Source organism: Canis lupus, chromosome 14 (assembly GCF_048164855.1).
Source record: "Canis lupus baileyi chromosome 14, mCanLup2.hap1, whole genome shotgun sequence".
In the NCBI taxonomy this organism is placed as follows: domain Eukaryota; kingdom Metazoa; phylum Chordata; class Mammalia; order Carnivora; family Canidae; genus Canis; species Canis lupus.
The window spans coordinates 19,859,828-19,875,383 of record NC_132851.1 but is presented as its reverse complement, the minus strand read 5'-3'; the positions used below and the strand labels follow the sequence as shown (position 1 = coordinate 19,875,383).

The window sequence follows — 15,556 nt, the reverse complement described above, 5'->3', positions numbered from 1 at the left end:
GGGGTGGGGGATGACAAACCAAATGCCATTAGAAGGCTCTAAAAGTTACTTTTATCCAAAACACTTTCAATTTTAGCACATTTTTCACATTTAATAGTGCTTATCCTCTGTTTACAGAGAGAAGGAATCACCCTGACAGGTGGATCTGTTCTTCCTCTTTGTTTTTTTTTTTTGGGGTGGGCGCTGTGGGGGGTGATGAGGGGGCGGGAAGCCAGAGGGAGAGAGAAAATCTTAATCAAGTTCCACATCCAACTTGGAGCCTGATGTGGGGCTTGATCTCACAACCCTTAGTTTATGACTTGAGCCAAAATCAAGAGTCAAACACTTAACCAACGAGTCACTTAGGCACCTTTTGATGGAACATCCAGCTAACTCTCCAACTTCAAGATTTAATAATTTGTTCACATGCATATGATCTTTCTTCTCTGAATCTAATATAATGAAACAAATGATTCCTCCTTTAAGTCCCCCCCAAAAAGCAGTGACAAATAAAAGTATTATATTAAAGAGGAGAGCTCTTAAGAAAGTTGCTAATTACTTGACGGGATGAGCACTGGGTGTTATTCTGTATGTTGACAAATTGAACACCAATAAAAAATAAATTAAAATTTTTAAAAAGTTGCTAATTAAGAGGCCGAACAACCAAAGATATTAACACACAATTCACAAAAGAAAAAATGTCCAATAAAATATAATATTTTCAACCCAAGAAATGCAAATATAAACCATCATTAATTTTCTTTGTTTTGCCTATGACTTTACCAATGTTGAAAAATACTGACAGGTGCTGGTGCACAAAAGTGGCGATATGCCACTAATGTACTGCTGATGCTGGAAGTCTCTTTGGTACATACTTCCTGAAGAGCAATTTGGCAATAGGTGCTGCATTCCTCTGAGTGCAATCTGGAGAAGAGAAGCCACCTGTACTGAGGCTTACTTACACCATGCCTAGGATCCTGCGGGAATATAGATCAGAAAGGCTCTTTACAGGAAACCAGAAGTATAGGACCGTAAAAGAGTCACCACTGATATCCCAGTTCCCTGCAACACAGAAATAAGTAGTTCTCAGGAAGATAACCTGGAGACCGACAACTTCTCTTAGAATTTCCGAAAGTCAGGCAAAACTCCCCTACTGGTTTAGAGAATGGCTTCTCCTTCCTTCCTGTGTGAATGCCTCTCATTGGTAGATTCTAGACAAAACTATAAGCCCAGAGAACATGAGAAATACACTTTCTGGGCTTCAAGCCCCTATGTTACATGGTTGAACTTAAAAGGTAGCATCATATTTTAGACGTTTCTATCATTGACTCAGTGATTCCTCCTCTAGGAATTTAAAATGAATTAATCAATCTGACTACATGATGCATATGCAAATCCATTTATCATGGCATTATTTGTAACAGAGAAATAATGGTAACTATCTAAATATCCATCAAGAGAGGATTGTTAAATCAATGATAGTACATCCATGCAACAGAATCCCCATGTGGGAGACATTACTAAAGGTCAAAAATTTCTGCTTCTCCTTATCCTCTCAAGGTACACAGACTAGGACTATGTCTTAGTCTTCCTGAAATCAGGTGGTATCACATGCCTAGTTCTGGTCAGATCAAGAATAAATTGTTTTATTTTACTTCTAGACTAAAGCCATAAAAAGCACTCTCTTCCCTTGCTGTAGTGACTCAGAGGTCCCAAAAGGAGATGAGAGCCACAATATGGAAAAGACATGGATTGCTGAGTCATTGCTTTGGGGGCACTGGACCCTCAGTCAATGTAAGCAAGAAGTAATCCCTGTGTCCTTAAACCACTGAGTTGAAGGGGTTAATCTGTTATTGTAGAATAACCTTGCCTGTCCTGACTAATATAATTTATTATTCACAAAAAGATCAATCTTTCTGTTCATCAAAATAGGAAAATGGAGACAACATATCGTTTTGAGTATATTGCTTTATAAATGTCAAGCTTTCAATAAATATCTTGACTGGAGGAATGAACAGATAAAAGCAGGTTGCAAATAGTATCTATGCTATTATTCCATTTACCTAAAATTGTATGATTGTACATATGGTACATATACAAAACGTGTAGTGAAAGATGCCTGTAAAGATTCTCACAGGACTGTTAACTGTGGTTATTTAGAACTATGGGATTTCTGACAACTTTTGCTTTATTCTGTACATTCTTCTATATATTGCTTGATTTTCATAAAATGTCCATGTATGATCTCAATAAGTTAGATAATATCTGTATATTAATATTAATGCTAAGAACATAGTAAGCACTAGCTATAAATATTATCATCATTACTAACAAACGGAAATTATTTTAAATATAGGTTTCTAAAAATTTTGATAAACTGAAGCTTTATTATATATTCATTGAATTATTATTTTTTTTAAAATTTCATTTATTTATTCATGAGAGACACAGATAGAGAGAGAAGTAGAGACACAGGCAGAGGGAGAAGCAGGCTCCATGCAGGGTGCCTGATATGGGACTCGATCCCAGGTCTCCAGGACCACAACCTGGGCCGAAGGTGGTGCTAAACCGTGGAGCCACCCAGGCTGCCCTCATTGAATTATTAAAATACAGACTTCGATGGCATATCCAGGCATCCTACAGACTCTGCCCTTACCAGCAGCATGACCTTAGCGAATTTACCTCTTGAAGATTACTGCTATTCAGACAGGCTCTGGACTCAATACCTGGGTTTGAATTAACATTTCTCTCTTTAGCACTAGTATGATTTCAAATAAATGACTTAAATGTAGGGGGCCTTAGATCCATCATCTGTAAAAATGGAGCTCTATTATCTCCTTCCTAGGGAGGACTAAATGAGCTATTTTTGTCATGGGATACAATAGTACAGAAGTAGAGAAGTTTAACTCTGGAGCCAGAATGTCAGTGCTCTAATGGCAGCTCAGTCCCTGGCTGGCTGTGCTACTCTTGGCCATTCTCTTCATCTCTCTATACCTTAATTTCCTTATTTGGAAAATGGGAGTGAATAATAGTATCTATTTAGAATGTTCTTTTGAAGACTGAATGAGTTAATGCTCATTGAGTTCTTAAACCAACGCCTGACACATTTAAGCGCTTATAAGTAAAAATAAGTAAATACTATATGTGATGTGCTTGAAAAAGTGCCCAGCACATAGTAAGCACTCTATAAATTTCAGGTGTGCATTAACTCAGCCAGATACATAGTGAGTACACTACAGAAAGTACATGCTTCTGTTAAGATAAACTAAAATGTTACAGAGGACATCCTTATTCTCTGAGAATGTTATATAGAAAGTGGATACTGCAGACAAATCTTTCCATTCTCTAGAATGTTCCAGGATACCACTTTACAAAGGGCACCCAAGGTGTCTATACTGGGGTTAGATCTGTTTCTCTTAAGCCATTCTTACATTCTGAAGTGAAAACGTCATAATAGGTATATGTGGGCTTAAAGAGAAGTTATCCTCAAATCACAGTAATTGTTTTTAAATTGAGATCACAGACCCTCCAGGGCTCCTCAAGGTAGCTCAGGAACATTTGAGACATTGGAGGGGGGGCTGCTGAGTGGGAAGGGCTTCAAGTCAAATCCCTCTTATACCACAGCAGCTATGCTTATGTCTGTTTTGCACATTGATAGTCCACAGATCATAATAGTTCAGCGTGATTTGCTGAAAACCTAATATAATAGTATTACTAATTTCAAAAGTAAATTAGGGTGTTTTTTTCTCAGCTAATCTGTTATAAAGGAACCAAAAATATATCAGTCATATATCTTAGGGGAGTGCCCAGGTCCTATTCCCTAGGTCTATATTCCCTAATCCTCCAGGTCACAGGAAAAAAAGGCCTTTTACTATCCCTTTCTCCACCACCCCTCCCACCAAGATCCAAGAACAGATTATCCTAATGATATCTCCTACAGAGACATCTGCCTTTCAAAATTCTGGGCAATGTTGAAACTACATGGAATCACCAAGGAGAGAGATGGAGGCTTTATGTCTTGAAGATTGTTAAGCAAAGCTCCCAGGCTCCGGTGCTGGACTTAAAAAAATAATGATGGTAGATGCCATTCTCAAACTACAGTCCCTCTGAGGCAATCCGGTCTTCGTCAGGGGCTGGCAATGTGGTTGCTTATCAGGACTTGGCATTGAGCACATGGCCTCAGAATCCTCAGCAAAGATGCTTCATGATTGAGGTGGAAAAAATGAAGTGAAGTGGGTAAAACCATCCCCCCTGATGGATCCGGGCACTGTGATGGAATCATGGTAGGGACCCAAGGTAGCAGTAAGCACTGTGGAAGGATGACTGGGGTCATATTAGCCCCAGAATCTTATCAAATACAAGAGAGCCAGAGAAGGCAGGAGAAAGGGTGGATTTATATCAATATTGGCAAGAAGAGCCTAGGAGACAGATTTGATTTGGTTTAAACAAATATGTAAATATGACATTATCTGTATCCCAAGCATCATGTAATTAAGAGTGTTGTTTTCATAAGACTGGAAAACTGGTTTTAATACTTAAAAAAAAAAGTTAGAAAAACACTATTGTTGGGCCTTACCACTCCTTCTGACCACACTACATTTTACCTACTTCAAGGAAGGATTCCACTGAAAGAAATCTTAGTTCTTATGGGTTCATACCCCCAGGCAACATATACATGACTTTGCTAAAGTCTAACAGCAGATACCACAATGCACATGACAAGCCTCTATGATAAAAGAGAGAGAGGAAACCCAGGACAATGGAAAGATCAGAGTAGCAGTATCCACATGGATACTGAATATCATGCCATAAAGATAGCTGAGTTCTAGTAAACTGAAGAATACCTTTTTTCTATCTTTCATCTTACTCCCATTAAGCTTGCCTTGGACCCTCAGTCTTTTCAAAATGGTGAAAATACATTGGAGCACAGCTAGAAAATACGGCAAACCTTAGATTTTTACCCTCTGATTATTTCCACCCTGGAGAAGAACTACCATGAAAGTACTGCTTCTAGTGGCTAAAATTGAGGCCCTGTAGGAATTCAAATAGTCTAAGGAAAATAAACAGCTGATGGCACAAGTCTGGAGACTAAACTCTCATTATCACTTTTGTCTGAGAGTTCAGAAAGAAATGTGGAACAAAGTCACTGAAGCAGAGCCAGAAGCCACTCTCATTTTGGTACAAGCAACTCCTGCTGCCTTTTTTTTTCTTCTTTTTTTTTCTGTGCAATTTATCATGAAAGCATGGCTTCTATTCCAGGGCACAGGGGAAGGCAGAAGTCAATTTTATCCAAATCTTTTGAAAAGAGTATAATGGGTGACTATGGGAGTTAAAACAAAAGGAAAAAAAATCACATCTTACACCAGGAAAAATAATATTCAATAATATAAAGGAGATAACTACTACTATTTATGGTCTAGAATTAATGAGGACTCAGGGCAACCAGAAAGGCTTTCTTTTTAGAAAGCTAAATGGTATAGTAAGTGACTCTGAATGACAAAACCAAGATGGGTATCCTTTCTCTTGAACGCTGAGCACTAGGACAGGTGGTCTTCTTTGATTTCTTCTTTGTTTTGAATGACTTATCTACACCTATGATCTAGCCCCCTGTGTAATGGAGTAGAAGGTTGGAAGTCAGAAGATGGATTATTTGGGAGAAAAAAATGTCAGATTAGATACTCATCTCATACATACATCAAAATGAAATCAAAGTGGAATTAAAGAGTGAAAGGTAAAAAATAAGTAAGACCCAGAGAAAATAGATTATGTAGGGAATATTGGCAGAGGAAGAGTTTATAAGCATAAAAGCAGAAAGCACAAAGAAACATTTTAATAGAATTTGTCACATAAAAGTCTATAAACATTGTAAAAAAATCATGGATAACCAACAGGAAATATTTGCAATGTTTAAGATAGACAAAAGATTAGTATTTATGATACATAATTAGTTCCTATATCTCCACAAGAGTTCCTCTAGTGAAAAAATAGAGGACTTAAAGAGTCAACTCTGAGAAATACAAATGATCAATAAATATATCAACAAGACTTCCACTGCATATATACCTCAAAAAGTATTGAAATAATAACTACTATTCTCACCAGGTGGCAAAGTTGGGTTTTTTTAATGACAAACTCTGTGCTGATGAAGATTTTGAAAAACAGGTAGTGAAAATAAAATGGTGAGGAAGGTTAACTTGAAGAATTTATAGTCTAACAGAAGACGAGTTAAGAGACTGGGGGAAAATGGGTCCCACCGGGTCATGGAAAGACCAAAGAAGAAGCTTTCTGTCTTTGTACCTCCAGCATCATGACCACTCTTCTTATTACGGACAGAGTTCTGGGTTCTCGATGTAAACTTTTCCTTCATCACGAGTGTGGTATTGCTGCCCGGGGCCAGATCATGTAGTGGTGTTTGGACCTCACACATGCCCCATCCTATGGGAAGTATATAATGAGAGCCAGCCTGCAGGCACATCATCTAAAATGTCTACTGAAGGGTAGCAGAATAGGTCACCCCAAAACATGCCACTTTGGCATATTGATTATTTTGAATTAAAGGCACTTAAAAAAACAGCTGATGCAATAAGGACAGACACTGGCCCTCTTTTGTCCCCTTGAAAGCAGGAGATAACTCTCTCATGTGAAAGGTGCCCTCCCTGTAACAGGAGAAGGGAAGATATTCTTATTACCAAAGACAGAGAATTCGAGGACCAAGGAATCTGTACAAACTAACCGTGTTAAACTGACTCTTATCTTTCTAGTTACTTCTTCACTATTTACTATGGTTGTCCCTTGAACGACATGGGTTTTAACTGCACGAATCCACTTCCATGAGGGTGTTTTATACTATGGCACTATAAATGTATTTTCTCTTCCTTATGATTGACTTATGATTGCCTAATGATTTTCTTTTCTCTAGCTTACTTTATTGTAAGGATACAGTATATACCAAATATACAAAATATGTTAACTTTTTTTTTTAATCAGTAAGGCTTCTCATCAACTGTAGGCTATTAGTATTTAAGTTTTCAGGGGCGTCAAAACTTATACATGCCCTACACTGTGCAAGAGTCAACTGCATGCCTAACCCAAACCTCTTTGTTTTGTCAATTCTTCACACATTTATCATCTAAAAGGTATAAAAGCTTTCTACCTTGGTCATTTCTTTGGGTCTTCATCTTTTTCAAGGCCCTCATTTTCACATAAAAATTTTAATAAAATTTATGTGCTTTTCTCCTGTTAATCTGTCTTTGCCAGTTTAATTTTCAGATCCAGCTAGAGACCCTAAGAAACTTGAGGAAAACGTTGTCTTCCTCTAGCCTACTGTAACATAACACAGTATCTGGGGCCATTGAGCTTGGTATGACCAGCTATGAAGGTCTACACCAATGTCTATTGAAGGTCTTCATTTTTGTTAACCTAGTAAGTCCATTTGCAGAAATCTAACCTAATGATACAGAGATGCAAACAAAAACATCTGCCCCAGGGTTCTTAATGGAGGTACTTTTTATTATTGAGAAAGCCTGGGACAGTCTCAATGCTCTCTACCTGAGGAATAGTCAATTATGAAAAACTCAAGTGATGAAACATTAAATAATTTAAAATAATGTTTTTTTTAAATAATGCTTTAAAAGAATATTTAATGACATGTGAAAGAACTCAAGATCCTGTAAGTGAAAAAAGTTGAAACAATAACGTTTCTACAGTGTGATTCAAATTTTTAAAAAAGGACCAGAAGACAATAAAATATTAACATGGGTTATCTCTGGTACAAGAGATTTATATTGCTTTGCTTAATTATAAAATTACAAGTAAAAAAAAAAATTGTGGGCACCTGAGTGGCTCAGTTGGTTAACCATCCAACTCAGGTCCTGATCTCAGAGTTATGAGATTGAGCCCTATGTCAGACTCCAGACTCAGCACAGAGTCTGCTTAAGATCCTCTCTCCTGGTGACAAAACATGAGAGACACCTAACTCTGGGAAATAAACAAGGGGTAGTGGAAGGGGAACTGGGCGGGGAGTTGGGGTGACTGGGTGATGGGCACTGAGGGGGGCACTTGGTGGGATGAGCACTGGGTGTTATGCTAGATGTTGGCAAATTGAACTCCAATAAAAAAAATTTCAAAAAAAAAGATCCTCTCTCCTTCTCCCTCTGCCTCTCCCTCCCAGTGTGCTCTCTTTCTCTCAAATAAATAAATACATGTTTAAAAATATATATATATATATCTGCCTTTTCCTTGCTCCCTCACTCTCTCTTTCAAAAAAAATTTTTTTAACTATTAAAGTAGGATGTGATAGTTAAAAGTAAAACAACCTAGAAGCATATAAAGCAAAAAGGAAAGTCCCCTGACATATTTCACTTTCATCACAGACTAAGTCAACCCAAGAATGTGTTGATATGTGTCCTTTCAGAAGCTTTCCTAGCCAAATTCATATTCACTACGTTTCAGGAAAACGGAGTCATGTTAGAGTCACACTCTGAACATATTTAGTTCTATAACTTGCTTTTTTATCACTCAAAAATATATCACAGATATCATCTATGAATGTGCATATAGATATGCTTGGTTATTTTTTAACAGCAAGCTCAATTTCTTAGTTTCACTTTTTTATTTGATTTTTTTTTAAATTTCAGCCTTTCCTTAATGTTTGATAATTCCACAAGGAGCATACATTGTTTTTAGGGTCAGAAAAAAATTATAAACATTTTTTCAAGACAGGAGTCTACTGCATTGCAAAGAGAGAGAGAGTGACTCCCGGCAAACATTCTCTCACTATGTAAAGAGGAGAAGCATCCCTTCACTAAGCCATGGAACAGATGTCGACTGAGGACCTGCTGTGTGTCAGGCACCTCGGTGGACACTGAGGAGACAGGGTCTGATCTCACTCAGTGCCTGACTCAGAGTCAGCTGACACAAATAACAAAACTGCACTGTGCCACCACAGCTGGAGTGGAGCAGGGAGTTCCCCACGCCCAGCGAGGAGGTTAAAGGCAGGAGCAGGGAGGGGACTTTGGAGCTCTCTGCAGTTCAATGATTTTCTGTTAATGCCTACTAGGAATGAGATCAATCTTTTTCTCTGCTTCCAGACTCTAGTAATTTAGCTTGGTTTAGCCACCAGTGTGTAATCTCTAAATTAAGAATAATAATGGGTAGGGATTAAGGGAGAATCTGGATGCGATGCCCAGCAAGAGAGGGACACATGGTATATCCAATAAATGACCCCACCCAGAGTTTCTTCCATTCTCTGCACCACACTCCATCAGAAAAGTCAAGCAGCTTTATGTGGAGCTGAGTGATCCCTCTGCCCATTGCTGAAGTGCCATGTTTAGAGGCTCCGAGGCTGAATCAAGTTTCAGTGTGACTACAGTCTACCACAGGCATAGGAGAACGGAGCAGAGTTATTTGCCCTCCCTACACTTGGATATTTTCAGAAGTGTGAGCTTATTTTAAAATTTCACCCAATGCAAAAAGAAGTAGCAAAAACAGTCCTATTACTATAAAGTGATTTTTTTAAAAGATTTTATTTATTTATTCATGAGAAACACAGAGAGAAAGGCAGAGACACAGGCAGAGGGAGAAGCAGGCTCCCCACTGGCTCCCTCAATGTGGGACTCAATCTCAGGACCCCAGGATCATGATCTGAGCCAAAGGCAGATGCTCAACCACTGAGCCACCTAGGCGTCCCTACAAAATGGTTTTAAAATATAGTAACAGGAAGTAAGATTGCCTGCAATTCTGGCTTATGGACAACACCTCTCTCACTATATTACATGTCTCCCAAATCCACACCTGGTTATGAAAAAAGAGGAGGGCAAAAGAAAATACTGAGTTAAGAGATGAGCCTTGAGGGGACTAGAGAACCTGACCTCAGCATGGCTTTGAGTCAAACCTGCTTGTCCTAGACATTGGACTTGGTGAAGAAAACCCTGACTTAGGGTGAGTATGATAAATGCTCTATGTCATTTGTGTAGAGTGATTAGTGTGTGTGTATTCATTTTTATACATCATAAACATTTACCAAGCATCTGTTATGTACTGAGCTAAATGTAACGAGAGGCCCAAAGACAGCAGATCTAGACTTTGCTTTCATAGGATGGTTGCAAGGTTCTTTCCCTAGTTCTCATTGACAAAGCAAAACAATTGAAATATTCAACTACTGCTAACATTGTTAAAGTATGTGACCTCACATATGATCAAGGAAGGAAGCTAGTTCTCCCACTGAAAATGAGAGTCTGTTACTGGCTTGCAAAACAATGTGAAACGAACTCTACAAAGCAGTTTTTTTGTTTTTTTTTTGTTTTTTTAAAGAATGTAGAGAAGTAATGGCCACTTAGCAAGTCTAGAGATATTACTATTGTGTGTGCAGATGTGTGTGCCAAAGTCAGGGTCAACTGAAGCACTTTGTAACTAGATTTCTGATCTACTCAATCAAGAATGGTCTTGCTTACGTATCATAGTATCAGTGGAGTTTAGTTTACCCAGGATTGGTTGTTCCTATATTAACCATCACCCATCCGAAGTTCTTAAATCTTTATATTAGTGGTTCTGAAACCACAAATTTAGAAAAATATCTCCTACTTAATGAAGCCTTCATCGATGTTTGCTCCAACTGAAGTAGTCTTGAGCTGCTCTGAGTTCCCATGATCTTTTATCTATATATGTCTTAGCTTACACCACCCTATAGCTTGCACACAAATGAAGTGTGTGCATGTGTTGAAGTTCTACAAGAGCATAGATCCTATGAAAGCAAAGTCTAGATCTGCTGTCTTTGGGCCTCTTGTTACATTTAGCTCAGTACATAACAGATGCTTGGTAAATGTTTATGATGTATAAAAATGAATACACACACACTAATCACTCTACACAAATGACATAGAGCGTTTGTCATACTCACCCTAAGTCAGGGTTTTCTTCACCAAGTCCAATGTCTAGGACAAGCAGCTAAGGTAGATGCATGGATAAAGCAGGTGTGAGGTGCACCATTTGATGAACTGGTAAAGGCATACTTTATCTAGAGGACAGCTGCTACTCAGCTCCATGTTCTTGCTCTGCAGAAAATTGTATACTGATTGGCCAGAACTTCCCATTTTTTTAGAGGCTAAAAATCTTGATCTATGTGAAAGCGTTTGGTTTGAAAGTATTATCAACTAATAAATTTCTAAATACAGAGCAGGATAAATAGAAGCTGTCTTTGGGCCAGATGCAGACCATAGGCCATCCATCAGCTTGCATCTTCTGTTAGGTATATGAATCATCATGTCCTTTACTCACAGAATTTCCTCCTTTAATTTCTCCCTGCCAGGGATGAGTGGTAATACCCTTCAGCCTGGAAACCTCTATCCTCATCCTCACTGCTTCTGTCCTCTTCTCTCACTGAAGGATTGTCCCTAAGACAGAGTTTGTTGTTATTTGCCTAAAACTTTTCCTGTTTTTCTTGACTATAATTAGGATAAACACAATTTCCAATCCCAAACCTGTGCCTGCTACTCTTAACTTTCTAATACCTATCTTGTATTTTTGCCAAGTGGAGGCTACCTTTTCTCTTTGCAGTACAAGCCACTGCAAGCCTTTTTATCTAATTTGCTTTGAAATACATTGATCTCAACTAAGCTAAGTTTCTTTCACTCCACCTCAACTCAAGTATCCTTCCTTTGTGTCAATCAATCCCCTTCCATATTTTAACTTAGGGTATTTCTCTTTGGCTACTTCTCTTTGGCTACTTTCCCATTGGGAATAGGTTTTAGGTTTCATATTTTTCCACAGAACTATGCCCTTGACTATATACCCACTAACCCAGAAGCCCACTGGTTCCTTCTTGGTGGCCTTGCTCATCCATTGTGGGATCTTAAATGAGTAGCCACCCTAACTTATACAAGGTATCATTCAATATACTAAAACCCTGATCACCATTTTGTCAACGTGTTACGACTCTTAGGACTCAGAGATGGTGTTAATCTACCTTATTCTTAAGATTCTTAAGATTAAGATTATTCTTAATATTTTTAATATTCTTATTCTAGTCCCCTTTGTGAACACAGTAGAGGAGTGGCAATTGATTTTGATTCCATAGTTTTAGCAAGAAAGAAGAGCTTCTGGGCCAAGTGTAATACACACATACTTCTACAGAATAAAAGTCCTCTGCATATCTCATCCAGTTCATCTTTTCAGAGTTTTTTTCCTGTTCCAGAGCCAAATAACCCAAACTATTTGCCATATTTCAAATAGAAATACAGACGTTCACATTCACATTTCTGCTACTCAGCTAAAAAAGCTTTTCACACTAAAAACCTTTAACTAGTTCCTGTCCTAGTATGAATGGGCTTACAGGTCTAATGTAAAAATAAAATTTTTCCTAATCTGTAAAAGGTGGATCACAAAGCATTTACATGATTGGGCTTGAAAATGAGGAGTATGCTATATTAGTTTTTAAAAACGGAAAGATATTAACACATTTTAAAGCATGCAATAATCAAAATACTGTTAATCAAAATAATAACTAATCATAATAATACTAATCAGAATACTACTAATAATAATACTACTAATAAAATAATAATCAAATAATCAAAAGTAGCCTACAGAAAACACGAATAATCCAGAATAATCTTCTGAGGACACCTAGAGGACTAGCAAGATGAACTAAAATATTCATTCCATGATTAGTCTAGACTCAGTTAAACAATACTCTTCACAAATTTCATCAGAAGGAAACAAATAATTCCAAAGTAAAATTCAAAGCACTGGTGGGGAGTGAAAAGATGGGTGTGGGGGGTAAAAATTAACCAGGGAGAGAATATAGACTTCACAACTCTGGGGGACCTGGTGACCTTCTGAAAATGATCTGTCAATATTAGAGCTTCAACTGAAGCCTGCATTTAGTTAACAAAATTGTGAGTAAATTTAAAATCAAATGTCTATTCAGTGACTGGCTTAAGTCTTTTTTTAAGAGCTCCCATGATTCCTTAAAAAGGAAAATGAACTTCACATCTTACTACCCTCATCTTTGAAGTCTTCAGGAGTCTCAAAATTTTAAGCCACTTTACTTGCCCAATTTCATTCTCAGTCATATAGTCTGAACTAAGGTGAAAAATAATGATTGTTTATAATGGCTTAAATCTAGTTTAGTGGTTCAGAGAATCCCCTCCCTGGAGCAGCAAGATATTTTACCTGAGAATTCGTCTAGGCCTAAATGAAAATTTTGTCTTATCTCATGATCAAGAGTGGCAACTCCATTACTATAGGCACCATAGACATGATCTCAAGTCCTGGCCACCAGGATTGCTTTTGCTTGGAACTTTTCCACCATTCCATCTACTCTTTACTAAGAGAAGGTGATTAAGTTTTAAAATAACAAACACCTTCCTTATATGAAAATGAACCACAATATTCAAACCTCAAAGCTATGTTTATTTTGAAGCAATGTGAAGGTGCTTCTTATTTAAGATTGACTCTCTTCCCAAAATCATGTTAGTTCTAGCTTTAAGTTTATAGACTTTGTGTTTGGTATTCAAGGTTAACTCCCTAGTTGATTAGATGTAAGCCAATATTAACAGGAGCAACTGCCACAGTGAAAATGAGATGCTACACAATGTTTGGTCTTAAAAGTCAAGAACCTATGAGTTAACTAGATGATCTAATCTAGCTTCAAATTAACCACATTAAAATAAATTAAATGCTCTTTCCTCTTCATGTTGCAAAACATAAAAATGTCATACTCTGTAATTTGAGAATGACTGTTCTCATTGGATTCAGGAGATGGTGTGGTATCTTTAATTCTTTTATCAATATTATCCCAGACCAACAGATGGAAGATCAAGTAATTACAGAGAAATGAGCATGTGCTGTACTTATCATGCTTCCCTCCCCGCCCCCCCCCCCCCCCCCCGCACCCTCCCACTGAAATTTGCTTACTGAAAGCTGTTTTGCTAAACTCACCAGTCAGGGGTGTTTACAGCCAAGAAATGACAAAGAAAAAATTAAAGAGCTTGGGGAAATCCATGATATATTGTAGAGGCAGGGACAGAGGACAAACTCACCTCTCTTTTTTTTGGTATATTCCTCTGTTGCAAGATTTTTATTCTAACAGACAGATATCCAATAATCCTTGATTTTTTTTCCTATATGGGGAAATTGTGACCTAGATTTTGTCAAGACAGTAAATCAGTCGGCAAGTATTTATTGAGTACCTATTACACACTGAACCCATTGCTGGGCTCTGTAGACACACTGGTGACACCTCACAATGCAGCCCCATCTACTAAGGAAGCCAGAAAACTAGTGGAGAAGACAAATACTAAGGAAATTATTTCATTTAGTAAATTGAAAAAGTTGAATTTTTGATCGTAGCTCTAGGGATCAAGACAAGTTACACGCACTTTGGGTCCCAGCAAAAAATGGAGGTACATTTATACAGGTAAATGGGAGGCTTTAATAAAGGCACTATTTATAAAGGTGTGAGCAAGATTCAGTCTCCTAAAAGGAAGTGTATAGTACTCCAGGGTAGGAAGAAGGAATAGTAGAGTCCTCCGGGGTAACAACAAGGAACCCTAGCAATGGTCTAGCAATGGCAGGGGGCTCCCTGCTATTACCCGCAGGTCCTTCTCCTTGTCCCCCAACCCCAACCCCACATATATACTTAAAGGGGTAGAGCCATGCTCTGGGGCCTAGAAGAACTGCATGGAGAGGTCGGCCTGAAAGGAACCATTTTCCCAACACAGGAATGGATTCAACCCTCAGCAACCCAGTAGCAAGAGTTGGGAAATAAATGCCCCAGCCTCACTCTCCTCTATCCTGGCTCCCATTTGTGAATACAGGTCTGAGATGAGGTATAACATTGTAAGGAGGCCATCACAATGCTCCTTTCACCCTAAATCTGGCCCAGGGTAAAGCTAATTAAAGCCACAGGGCAAGAGAGCTTATTGATATGGGTATGCTGGCGATAGAGCAAGGCTGGGAGGATGCAGAGCAAATTAACAGAACATGTAGAATAGCTAACATACCTGATTAATTTTTTTAAATCAAACTATAACTGCTCAAAGTTTCCATCAACCTGGTTGGAAAGAAATTCAATTTCAGTAAATGTTGGGTCCCTTTTAACTCCTCTCTGGGATTATAGTAGTATAATAGTAGATTATACTAATGTAGTAGTTTATGTTTTTATGATCTAATCTAACTAGATTAGATCATCTAGTTAACTCATAGGTTCTTGACTTTTAAGACCAAAAGTTGTGTAGCATCTCATTTTCACTGTGGCAGTTGCTCACATTATAGCAGAAATAATGTGAGGAGGTCCAGGGACTACCTATATTATTATTTTCTTGATATGTCTTTTAAGTAAACTTATTTAGAATATAAAAAATTAATGGCCAAAAAACTACAGTTTTAACATGGAAATTACGTATTTTTCCTATATGCATTAAATAATAAGTAAATGCCTGCCTACAATCCTCCTATATTGTTACCACTGTTCAAGCATTTTTTTTGGCTTATTGACTATTGCATTTTATCTGCCTTGGACTCAGGAATGCACCTCCTAGGAGTTGTCCCCTCAGACTCTGATTCTATACCTACCCCA

General features: G+C 37.9%; 2 long non-coding RNA genes across 14 annotated transcripts in view; both read right to left on the bottom strand.

Annotated features, from left to right (window-relative positions):
- LOC140603751 (uncharacterized) overlaps positions 1-15,556 on the bottom strand; it is a 285,757-nt gene that overhangs the window by 191,983 nt on the left and 78,218 nt on the right. The window lies entirely within an intron of this gene.
- LOC140603746 (uncharacterized) overlaps positions 1-15,556 on the bottom strand; it is a 141,787-nt gene that overhangs the window by 107,562 nt on the left and 18,669 nt on the right. For 5 of the 8 annotated variants that reach the window (XR_012006732.1, XR_012006729.1, XR_012006734.1 and 2 more), the window contains one exon: positions 942-1,041. The exons of the other annotated variants lie outside the window; for them this stretch is intronic. This is a non-coding gene — a long non-coding RNA (uncharacterized lncRNA). The remainder of the gene's footprint in view (positions 1-941; positions 1,042-15,556) is intronic. 8 annotated transcript variants of the gene reach the window in all.